Source organism: Neofelis nebulosa, chromosome 4 (assembly GCF_028018385.1).
Source record: "Neofelis nebulosa isolate mNeoNeb1 chromosome 4, mNeoNeb1.pri, whole genome shotgun sequence".
NCBI lineage: Eukaryota > Metazoa > Chordata > Mammalia > Carnivora > Felidae > Neofelis > Neofelis nebulosa.
The window spans coordinates 100,561,889-100,574,651 of NC_080785.1; positions in this window are offsets into that span (position 1 = coordinate 100,561,889).

Genomic DNA, 12,763 nt, shown 5'->3' on the forward strand with positions numbered 1-12,763 from the left:
CCTCCCCTACTCGCGCGCTCTCAAAAATAAATAAAACATTAAAAACAGAAGTTGAGATTTGAATGAAATAAGAGGGAACCATTCCTAAGAAAACTTAAGAAGGACATTCAAGTAGAAGAAATAACTATAACAAATACCTTAAAGGATGACGGACTTGGTAAGTTTCAGAGAGGCTGGAACTTGGGGTGGGTGATGAGCGAAAGCACAGAAGAATATTCCAGGTGGTTAAAGGCACCAAAGCCAGGGCCAGGGGTTTAACCTCCATTTTGTGTGTTATAAGAAGTCACTGAAAAGTTTGAAGTGAAAGAAATGATTTAATTTATGTTCTTAAAGGATGATTCTGGACTTATACTATAGCCATTGTAAAGGAGACTTGGGATAAAATCTAAGTTGTGCTTGCAAAGTAGATTTGACAGGATTTGCTGATAGGTTAGATGCATGTGGTAAGGGAAGGAGAGGGGAAAGTCAAAATATCTTCTACATTTTTACCTTGAATAATCGGGAGAGATAGCAAGGATACTGGCACTTAGAGGTAAATCATGGGAAGAGGAGTTTTGTTTGGGTGAGTAATGAAATACCTATTAGACATCCATGTGGGCATGACAGTTGTAGGCAATTGAATGCATGAAGCTGGAGAACAAAGGAGTTTTCAAAGCTAAATATGGAGCATTGAGAGTCATTGGCAAGGAGATGATGCTTGAAGCCTGGCACTGAATGAGTTTCCTTAGGGAATGTGTGTAGAGAGGAAAGAGGATCCAGGACAAATTTCTGTTGTTGTTTGCTGCTTAGAGGTCCAACAGAGTGGGTGGAGATAGCAAACGAAACAAGGATTGCCAAGTTGGTCAGAGATAGTCTTAGAAAGCATGAGGCCATAGAAATTGAGACAAGACAGTATTTCTAAATAACACTCTGCATAAAATTTGTTTGGCAATAGGGCAATTATTGTAGCTCTTTGCAAGAAGGATCTCAGTGGAACAGAAGGAGACAGCATCCTGATTGGGGAGAGTTAAGCCAAGATTAATATGTGGGAAAGAAGAGCTATATGACTATAGATGGTAGATAAACATTTACAAAGTCTTGCTGTAATGAGGACTTAAGAAATGTGATAGTTGGTTGGGGCGCCTGGGTGGTTCAGTCGGTTGAGCGTCTGACTTTGGCTCAGGTCATGATCTCACAGTTTGCAGATTCGAGCCCTGTGTCTAGCTCTGTGCTGACAGCTCAGAGCCTGCAACCTGCTTCAGATTCTGTGTCTCCCTCTCTCTCTGCCCCTAACCCACTCGCATTCTGTCTCTGTCTCTCTCAAAAATAAATAAATGTTAAACAAAAAATAAAAAAAAAAGAAATGTGATAGCTGGAAGATGATGGGAGTGGTCAAGGGAGGGCTTTTATTTTGGTAGAAGAAAACTGATAATATTTGTGTGTTGATAGAGATGATCCTTTCAAGAGGTAGAATTTATGAGAAAGGGGACAGACGGGCCTAACATCATTTTCTTATTGAGCTTAGGCTTTGGGGGAAGAAAATAGAAAGAGAGGAAATAGCAAACTATTTCTGATTCCCTGGAGGTGATGAATCCAGAAAGTATACAGGTCTACACCATTGCTCTCCATTTCTCGTCCTCCATCATGTAACGCTCATCCCGCAATATTGAGAATGCATGCTAGTTACATTAAAAAAAACAAAACAAACAGCGATTTACATTGTAGGGGCTTCACCAATGTGAGCTAAGTCTCAAGATGGTGACAACAAAAAAGAAAAAAAGAAAACTCACAATAGTTTAGCTTAAAATAGGGAATCACATGAGGTCCGTGGCTATAAATAAGAATCCTGTTGTAAGAATTCGTTCAGTTTTGATGCGTGGCTGATCTTTCTCTAGGATTGATTGAATGCAGCATTTAAAACTGCAGAGAGCCTTTGATCTCTGCGAGTGCCTAGAATTTGCAGATCAGCTGTTGGAGAAGGACTTACTCATTTTCCACTAAAATATCTGACAAGTTTGGATCTTTGTGGATTTAAATGCCCTTACCTGTAGAAGACAAATAAGAGACTGGTGTGTCCTTATCTGTTGAATATTACTGCAATGATGACTTGATAGAAAAACAAACCACAAAAACAACAAACCTCAACCCGGTTTCCTCAGTCATATGGCTATTTTGACACGCTAATGAAAAGTTAGACTACAGAATGTTATGTTACAGTATTAATAACATGACACAGTGTACATAGAAATATAGACATGCACCAAAATGTTCAGTTTATTTGGGGTGAGGCTGGTTAAGCAGGCACAGTTGGAGTTTGACTTTCTAACCTAAGGCATTTTTTTATTTTTTTATTTTATTTTATTTATTTTTATTTATTTATTTTCAGTATATGAAATTTATTGTCAGATTGGTTTCCACACAACACCCAGTGCTCATCCCAAAAGGTGCCCTCCTCAATACCCATCACCCACGCTCCCCTCCCTCCCACCCCCCATCAACCCTCAGTTTGTTCTCAGTCTTTAAGAGTCTCTTATACTTTGGCTTTCTCCCACTCTTTTTTTTTTCCTTCCCCTCCCCCATGGGTTTCTGTTAAGTTTCTCAGGATCCACATAAGAGTGAAACCATATGGTATCTGTCTTTCTCTCTATGGCTTATTTCACTTAGCATCACACTCTCCAGTTCCATCCACGTTGCTACAAAAGGCCATATTTCATTCTTTCTCATTGCCATGTAGTACTCCATTGTGTCTATAAGCCACAATTTCTTCATCCATTTATCAGTTGATGGACATTTAGGCTCTTTCCATAATTTGGCTATTGTCGAGAGTGCTGCTATAAACATTGGGGTACAAGTGCCCCTCTGCATCAGCACTCCTGTATCCCTTGGGTAAATTCCTAGCAGTGCTATTGCTGGGTCATAGGGTAGGTCTATTTTTAATTGTTTGGAACCTCCACAGTTTTCCAGAGCGGCTGCAGCAATTTGCATTCCCACCAACAGTGCAAGAGGGTTCCCGTTTCTCCACATCCTCGCCAGCATCTATAGTCTCCTGATTTGTTCATTTTGGCCACTCTGACTGGCGTGAGGTGATATCTGAGTGTGGTTTTGATTTGTATTTCCCTGATGAGGAGCGACGTTGAGCATCTTTTCATGTGCCTGTTGGCCATCCGGATGTCTTCTTTAGAGAAGTGTCTCTTCATGTTTTCTGCCCATTTCTTCACTGGGTCATTTGTTTTTCGGGTAAGGCATTTTTTTAGTGTTTATTTTATTTTTGAGAGAAACCGTGAGCAGGGGAGGGGCAGAGAGGGTGGGAAACAGAGGATCCAAAGCAGGCTCCGAGCTGACAGCAGAGAGTCTGATGTGGGGCGCGAACTAATGAACCACAAGATCATGACCTGAGCTGAAGTGGGACGCTCAACTGACTGAGCCACCTAAGGCATTTCAATGATGTTTTATTGTCAACATTATGAGTAACAACAATATGATAGAAGATTAAAAATAAGTCCATGAAAGGATAGTTTTTGTTTCTAAAAATCAATTTATATAGTTTTGAGGACTTTTTTTTTCAAAGTTTTTAATGTTTATTTATTTTTGAGAAAGAGGCAGAGCATGAGCAGGGGAGGGGCAGAGAGAAAGGGAGACACAGAATCTGAAGCAGGCTCCAGGCTCTGAGCTGTCAGCATAGAGCCCGACGCGGGGCTCGAACCCACTAACCATGAGATCATGACCTGAGCTGATGTTGGACACTTAACCGACTGAGTCACCCAGGTGCCCCTTGAGGATTTTTTTTTTTAAAACAAAGTGATAGAAATTTGAACTTACACATTTGTCTTCTTGATTTTTCCTTTCAGTAGTACTTGTCTGATTAATATTTAGGTTTTTGTGTTCGGGATACTTGTATTTCTGTGCTAATGATGTGATATTTTTGAACAAGGTCACAGATGCTGACAGAAAAAGTCCAGGAATAAATTATTCCTACTGGCATCAATGTGAGAAAAGAGTAATTTTTAAAAATATTAACGTCTATAAAAGCTTAGAACAATCTTTCTGTCTCAAAAAGCATTTTAAAAAATTACACCATGCAGTTGAAAACTGACATTTTATTATTTAATCTTGTCCTATTTTAGGCGATGTGCTGAGAGGACACATTACCATGTACATTTTCTCAATATTAAAGGCATTAGAGTCGTAGAATCATAGAATTGAGAGGTACTTTAGGCATCATCTTGTCAAATGCTTTTATTTTACAGAAAAGGGAAGGGAGGCTTAGAGTGCAATGGCCTTGGGGACAGGCAAGTCTCTTCCAACCCGATTACCCATCTGTGGGAAAATCAGCCTCAAACATGTCCACTTAACTAATGAGTGGAAACGGTCACATACATTTACAGAACCCATTTGTATGTCCACATCCTACATACTTCGTTGAATGTTTCTGTCCATTCTTTCCAGCCATGCTCCTTATGAATCCTGGTCCCGGGACAGCTACACACATGTCTCTGACCCTAACTACAGAAATATAAAAGCAGGTAAGAAAAGGAAGAAAATGCTTGTGATCTTCTAACTGTATCAAAGTGACACTAGAATGAATCTAACACATTTTTAGGTTAACAGTTACTTTGCTGTATATCAATAACAAATAATGAGGAAGATAGTCTATGCACATCTGAGAAGAGTCCCTTTTTGTTAGTTTTTTAAATGTTTATTTATTTTTGAGAGAGAGAAAGGGGGGGGGGGAGGGCAGAGAGGAGGAGACACAGGATCTGAAACAGGCTCCAGGCTCTGAGCTGTCAACACAGAACCCGATGTGGCGCTTGAACACACGAGTCACGAGATCATGACCTGAGTCAAAAACACTTAACTTACTGAGCCACCCAGGCGCCCCAAGATTCCCTTTTTGTATTTTTAGGAAGTGTTGAGATCATTGAGAATAATTAAAAAAAATTTTTTTTAAATGTTGTATTCATGAGAGAGAGAGAGAGACAGAGAGAGAGAGACAGAGAGACAGAGGACGAGCAGGGGAGAGGCAAAGCAAGAGAGGGACACAAAATCTGAAGCAGGCTCCAGGTTCTGAGATGCCAGCACAGAGCCCCATGCAGGGCTCGAACTCATAAGCCATGAGATCATGACCTGAGCAGAAGTCAGACGCTTTACTGACTGAGCCACCCAGGCGCCCCTAAATCATTGAGAATTCTTAGTGAAAAAGTGGGATGCATTAACACTGAACTTCTTCAAAAGGTGGTTTTAGGAGACTCTGCCCACTCTGAACCCCAAATTCTTGACTCTAACAGAGAAGGAAGGGGTTGGACAATCTAGGTAGCTATTTGTATTATAAATATTTTTAATTTTCTGTATATTTTGCTAGGTAGCTATTTGTATTATAAATATTTTTAACTTTCCGTATATTTTGATATTTGGACACCTTAAAAATCCTTTCTGATCCTCACTAGGCTGGCCCATCCCTAGAGATGTCAAAGGTCTCAGCCAGGAGTGTGTGTGATATATGAACAATCCAAAACCGGGCTGTTCACCCTGGAAGGCAAAATTTGTCAATCTTCCCAGGGTCAGGGGTCAACCAACTAGGAACCACCCTTATCGCTTCCTGCCTACCCAGATTATTCCCTGGACTGTTCGCCCTGCCTTGCCTTTCCTGCAAGAACCCCAATAAAGCCATGGCCTGGCAAACCTTGCCCTAGCTCCTGTCTTCTGCCTCCTAACCACCCAGTTGTCTTTTCCATGTGGAGTCAGAGATGCCTCCAGTTTCTAGGAACTGGAAGTACAGGTGACTCTTGAACAACACAGGGGTTTGAGGTACTGATCCCCTACGCAGTTGAAAATCCATGCGTAACTTTTACTCCCCCCAAGATTAACTACTAATAGCCTATGGTTGACTGGAAGCCTTACCAATAACATAAAACAGTCAATTAACATCTATTTTGTATGTTATATGTATTATGGACGGTATTCTTATAATAAAGGAAGTTAGACAAAAGAAAATGTTATTATGAAAAACCATAAAAGGGGGCGCCTGGGTGGCGCAGTCGGTTAAGCGTCCGACTTCAGCCAGGTCACGATCTCGCGGTCCGTGAGTTCGAGCCCCGCGTCAGGCTCTGGGCTGATGGCTCGGAGCCTGGAGCCTGTTTCCGATTCTGTGTCTCCCTCTCTCTCTGCCCCTCCCCCGTTCATGCTCTGTCTCTCTCTGTCCCAAAAATAAATTAAAAAAAAAAAAAAGTTGAAGAAAAACCATAAAAAAGAGAATATGCATGTATTGTGCTGTACTGTATTTTCTGAAAAAGATCTGTGTATAAGTGGACCTGTGCAGTCTAAACCTGTGTTGGGTAAGGGTCAACTGTATTATAAACTTTGTTTTTTCTTGAGCCTTTCCTGTGGCCATTTCTGACTGACCATCCCATGAAAGAATATAAAACATGATTTAATATCGTATTTTGTCATATGAATTGTCTGTTATATATAGTTATATATTTTATATCATTTTATTTTGTTGTATATTTTACAGAGTGACTGTAGCTGCTTATCTCATAACTTTGTGAAATGGAATTAAAAAATTTTTTAATGTTTATCTACATTTGAGAGAGAGAGAGGCAGAGAGAGGGAGACACAGAATCCGAAGCAGGCTGCAGGCTTTGAGCTGTCAGCACAGAGCCTGACATGGGGGCTCGAACGTGAGATCATGATGGGAGCCGAAGTCAGATGCTCAAGCGACTGAGCCACCCAGGCGCCCCATATGAAAATGGCATTTGTTGAAAACATTTGCACCTACAGCCTGGAACATGAACTATGCAATTTTATAAACATGGTAAATCTAGGTTGACTGTGATTAAATATAAAGAATGCACAGTTGCTCTTCGTGTTAGGGTCCGGTTTCTTTTCCGTCAGCAAGTGTACTTAACGGCCATGTTGTCCTCACTGGAGTCACGTTCTGTAAATGCCTCCAGTGTTCTGCCTTCTGGCTTCACTGGAATTGTGGCTTGTTGCATTATACCCTTTATTCTAATCGGGAACACAGAGTATTGGAGCCCTTGCTTAATGTGCCTTGACGGGCTTCTCAGGACATTGGCCCCCAGGGTCTCCCACACCAGGGCCTTGCCATTGCTATGCTTTTAGGGTTCTTCAGCTCTGGAAGCTGCCCTCAGTTTTCCTAGGGGAGGGGTTTTCACCATCTTTTGCTAAAAAGAGAGTTTTAATGTTTGCAGTCTGAATGTAAAAACGAATATTCCCCTTCCTCAAAAGTGGCACAACACGTGATGCTAATGCAGAACTCTGACGTGATCCTTACCTGATCCTTACGATCCTATGCGGCTTCCCACGTTGCATAGGGACCAGCATTGTTGCCTTACCTGGAAGCTTCCTAGAAACACAGGATCTTAAGCCCAATTCAGACATACAGAATCAGAATTGTTAACAAGAGCTCCAGGCGACTTTATTTAAAGAGAGAGAGAGAGAGAGAGAGAGAGAGAGAGAGAGAGAGAGAGAGATGGGTGCCGGGTGGCTCAGTTGGTTGAGCATCAGACTCTTGATTTCAGCTCCGGTCATGATCTCATGGTTTGTGAGTTTGAGCCCTGCGTCAGGCTCTGTGCTGACAGAGCAGAGCCTGCTTGGGATTCTCTCTCTCTCTCTCTCTCTCTGCCCTGCACCCTCACTGCATACACACTCTCTCTCTCTCTCTCAAAATTAAATAAATAAACTTAAAAAAAAAAAAAAAGGAGCACCTGGGTGGCTATCAGTTAAGCATCCAGCTTCTGCTCAGGTCATGATCTCATGGTTGATGGGTTCGAGCCCCGCATCAGGCTCTGTGCTGATGCCTTGGAGCCTGGAGCCTGTTTGGGATTCTGTGTTTCTCCCTCTCTCTGCCCTTCCCCTGCTCAAGCTCTGTCTCTGTCTCTCTCTCAAAAATAAACATCAAAAAAAATTTTTTTAATAGAGAGAGGCACCATCTTTATGTATTACTGCTTAGTCACTTCAAGCCCTGTACCAGAGCCATGAACTGAGAGGATTAAGTACACTTGTAATAAACTTAATTAAATTACTGAAAAGTTAATTTGAAACATGCATAATAATGTACAAAATAATTATTTTGCAGCACAGTAATTAGGCATAAATGATAAAAGAATTACAGTACGTATTAATTATATCATCATATTACATATTTTTCTCTCTACTTGGCTTGTATTTCTAGAACTTTATTCAGCTTCTGATGGCGATGATATCAAAAATTTTTAAATCATTGCCAGAAAACTCGTACCCACACACACCAACCGCAAAAATAAGCAGTTAAGAAGTAAATTGCAGAAATGAAGTTTTTCTCTTGTTCTGATTAAATTACCCTATGCCTTATACTTAGTAGATACTCAACAACAGTTTTTGTTTTTGTTGATAAAGATAGAATCCTCACTCCAATAGTTGGGATTCTTCGTGCGAATTGTCCTTGGCGTTCCCCGAGGTTGAAATTTACAATGACGATCATGTCAAATGTCTATTACTCCTACATCCAGTCATCATGAGAAGATATTTTGATTTTCTTAGTCTTGGCGAGATTTGCGGGTATCGTTGACATACTGAAAGTGTTTACAAATACAGTGGAATAATCAAAATGAGTAGAGGAATACGTGCAATGACTCCACCATGCTATAGAGCAAAAAATTTGCAAGCGGGGGCAATTTTGCCTGCAGGGGGGAGTCAGGTACATCTGGTGGCCTTTGGCGGGTAAAGACCAGCAACACCACTCCATATCCCAGAACGCACAGGACAGCCCCAAAGAAAGACCATCTAGCCGCAAATATCACGGTATTGCAGGTGAGAAACTTTGCTGTATCAAAACCCCAGTTAGATAAGGGAAAGGGTCCAGAGGTACACTGGTGGCTCCTGTGTCTGCAGGAGCAGAAAGAGGAGGAAGAAATGATGTCACAGAGGGGTGACCAAACCAGTCTCCTGTTTTCCCAAAGCAGGGCTAGTTCAGGCTTACTATATTCAAAGCAGGGGAAGCCTGGTCTCAATCCTAAGAAGCCTATTTCTTCTTCTACAAGTTCCAACGATATGTGAAATTGTCGAATTCCCGTAACGTCATAATATTGGGCACGTGGCTTCAAGATTCACGTACCCAAAGATGTTAAGGGATTTAAATCTAACCGTTGAGGACGACTCCAGATTCGTAGATTCTTCCTTAGTCAGTGCCACGGAAGTTGGTGGGGACAGCAAGAAAGAGCCTTAAAGAACTGGGATGTTTGAGAATGACAAATGTTGCAATCTTGGTCTATCTGCTTAACTTACTGCTTGTTTTCATCTGTCTGGCAGATAAAAAGAAGTCAGGCAAACAGAATTCAAACAAAACAATATTCCTTGCTTTTCCTCTGTGCCATCAGTCACATCCTTGTTGAAAGCAGCTTAAGGACTTTCTGGAAAGTGATAAAAAGCATCATAATAATCCCTCATTGAATGTTAACTTATTTTTATTGGCTAATTAATGAGATAAAGTCACAGAAGGAATGCAGGCCATCCCTGCTGACAGATTCAATAGTCAGTGTGGATCCTCACTTGAGATGAGCGGCATTTATCGACCGGCAGAGTACAGACTTCATTATATTAATAATAATTGCATAATGCTTTCTGCAATACTCGGGGAGATAAAGAAATAGGCTGATAAATCAAGAAGAAATAGGCCTTACACAAACTGTAGAATTTCTTGCATAGAATGCAAAGTGAACGAAGCCTGAGAAAAATTAGGTTGTATAACTTTAAAATGAAAGGGTAAGGGGGTTGATAGGAAGAGAAAGGTTGATTTAATGGGACATATATTTAATATGTTAAGAGTAGGATTGCTCAAATGAGGGCTAGAAACGCTCCTGGACATGACTGACCCCAAACGGCCTTCTCCACGAGCTTTCCTGTATCTTCTTTCCACACTTGTTTTTCCAAACTTGGTTCCAACAGGGAGAAAACAACACATTTCAATATTAATCATTCGGAGCAACCGACTCCTGATTCCAAAAACCTGGCAACTATTAATAGAACAGATAATGAAGCACTTTTTATAAAATCCATGCGCAGACTGATTAATATGTTTTGCATGTTTATTGAGAGAGATGAAAAGGAAGGAGATAATAAATGCTTGATGAACGTGTCCCACTGCAGAATCAGTGATTACTCAGTTTTCATTAGATTGTTATTTTTTCCTCTTGTGCTGTTAATATCGAAATGAATGAAATGCAAATGTGGGGTATCATTAGTTAAAAAGTATCTGGACTGTTTAAAAGGCTTTCTTCTTATTTTTATACATTTTCCAGAAGTTTTTCTGTGTAGCAAAGAAACAGTTCTGGGGCTTATGTACTTGTTGTTGCATTGGGTCTGTGGTCTATTTCATTTTTTGTGTTTCGACATTTCTGATTTTCATCCTTCCAATCACCTCGGGACTTTTTGTTTTTGTAAATTCTTGTGATGAATAGCTTAGTTTATTACTTTATTAGTTTAAATCATGCTTATTTAGAATTACATATTCACTTTGCATATTCCAGCAAATCTGATTTGTCACGGTCTCAGTTTCTTCTTCTGGCAACTTAATATTTTTAAGTTTATTTTTAACAATGGGAATTTCACGTGTCATTTACATAGTAACAGAGGGAATCATGAATCAAGATCCCACATACCCCTGGCCTAGTTGCAACAATTATCAATGTTTTGCCAATCTCTTTTCAGGTATCCCAGTTATTTTTTCCTTGCAGGATATGATGCCACTTTAATCAGAAATACTCCGATTTTGTAATTATTTTGACTGATTCCTTGAGCCAATATATTTGATTATTTATTAATTTTTTTCCTTATTCAAGTAATCTTTATTTTTAATAAGTTGCTTAATTTTTTAATCTAGGCAGTGCACATTTTATTTGATTTATTCTTTTCTATTTATTGTCTTCTGTCATTGGTGATGATTTCTAAGTGGTGATGGCCGGTTCATTTCCTTTCTCTTTGTATCATAATTCATGTTTTTTAAAAAACATTTCATAGGTTTTGCATAATTTACTAAAGTGGAGAAAATGTGGGATGCCTGGGGGGCTCAGTCGGTTAAGTGTCCGACTTCAGCTCAGGTCATGATTTCGCAGTTTGTGAATTCGAGCCCCGCATTGGGCTCTGTGCTGACAGCTCGGAGCCTGGAGCCTGCTTCAGATTCTGTGTCTCCCTCTTTCTCTGTCCCTCCCCTACTCACACTCTGTCTCTCAAAAATGAATAAATGTTAAAAAAAATAATAGAGGTAAAAATAAAGTGGAGAAAATGTAAAGGAACAAAATTCTCTTAATTTCAGTCTTGGTAAATCATTAGTAAGTACTTCACGATATATCTTTCCCAGCCATTTATCTATCTCAATCGGAAATCACACTCCGTATATAGCATTGTGTTTAGGTTGGATTTCAACCTACAGTACGTCACAATCATAGCATCTCCTGAAATGTACTCACTGAGGTCAGCGATGACTTCCTCATTCCCAAGTCTCTTGGAAATTTTCAGAGCCTTTTTACCCGAATTCTTTGATCCATGTGTTGTCATCAATCTCTCACAGTCTCTGTGTCTTCCCCTGCCTCTGCTCATTTTGCTTTCCCTTGAATGGCTCTGGCTTTTCCTTCTTAAGCCTCTAGAAGGCTGAAATCCATCCTTGCCTTTTAAAATGTCAGTGTTTTGTCCTTGTTCCAGTGCCCTAACTCCACACAATCTTTCTGATTCATCTCATCCTCATTGTGGCTTTCACTCTTTCTTGAGTGAAAATGTGTATATCAAGTTAAAATGTGCATATCACTGAAGACGCTCACATCTGCCTCTTCAAAATAAAACCTCCATCTCACTGTGTGACCCTATTATTCCTCCAGGTTTCCATGCAAGCAATCTGGGCATAAGTCATCTCCTTTTGGACATGTTGTCGTAAGAACATTTAGCTCTTTCTTGTGGATTTGAAAAAAAAATATTGCTTATAAATGATATTAATATACTTTAAAAATATCTGACTGTATGCTTTTCCTTTTAGTGATGGCATGAAAATCTTCACCGCAGGTGTCAACGTTTTATGTGTTTTGCATTGAATTTAACACTTAGGAAACTTTTTTTCTGAATCAGAATGTCTTGAAATGGAAAGTTTTGTAGGGATGATGACATAGGAGGCTCTTGAATTTACTTCCTCCTACAAACGCAGCAAATCTACAGCTACACATGGAAACAACTCCCTCGGAACGAAATCCAGAATCTAGTTGAGTGGCTGCTACACATTGAGAGAATGAGAAAAAGAAAAACAAACAAACAAACAACATTAAAATGGGTTGGAGAAGCTGGGACACACTTCACCATAAACCCCAACTGGCACAGCAACATGTGACTGAGAGGGAAATCACACCCCCGCCCCCAGCTTCTCCCTGAGGAGTGTAGGGTTTAGATCCAACCTCTAGAGCCTCAACTTTTAAGACTTCTGATGGATGGGACCCCAAAACATTTAGCTTTGAAAGCCAGTGGGGCTTAGATCCATGAGACCCACAACACTACAGCAAACAAAGAAGCAATTCTTAACAGGCTCAAAGGACTCACTGTGGCTGTCCCCTGGGGACTAAGCCCAGAGGCAGACAGAGATGTCCAGTTCTCAGTCTTTGCCTGAAAAAGGCTTATTTAAATATATTAAAAGCTTCAGCCTGAAGGTCAGGCTCCTAATTTAGCACACATCTAGAGGATGATTGCAATTGTCCCTGGAGAATGAGACTGCTTGCAGAGGCCATCTCCACAGTCTCTTTTTGCTTTACCT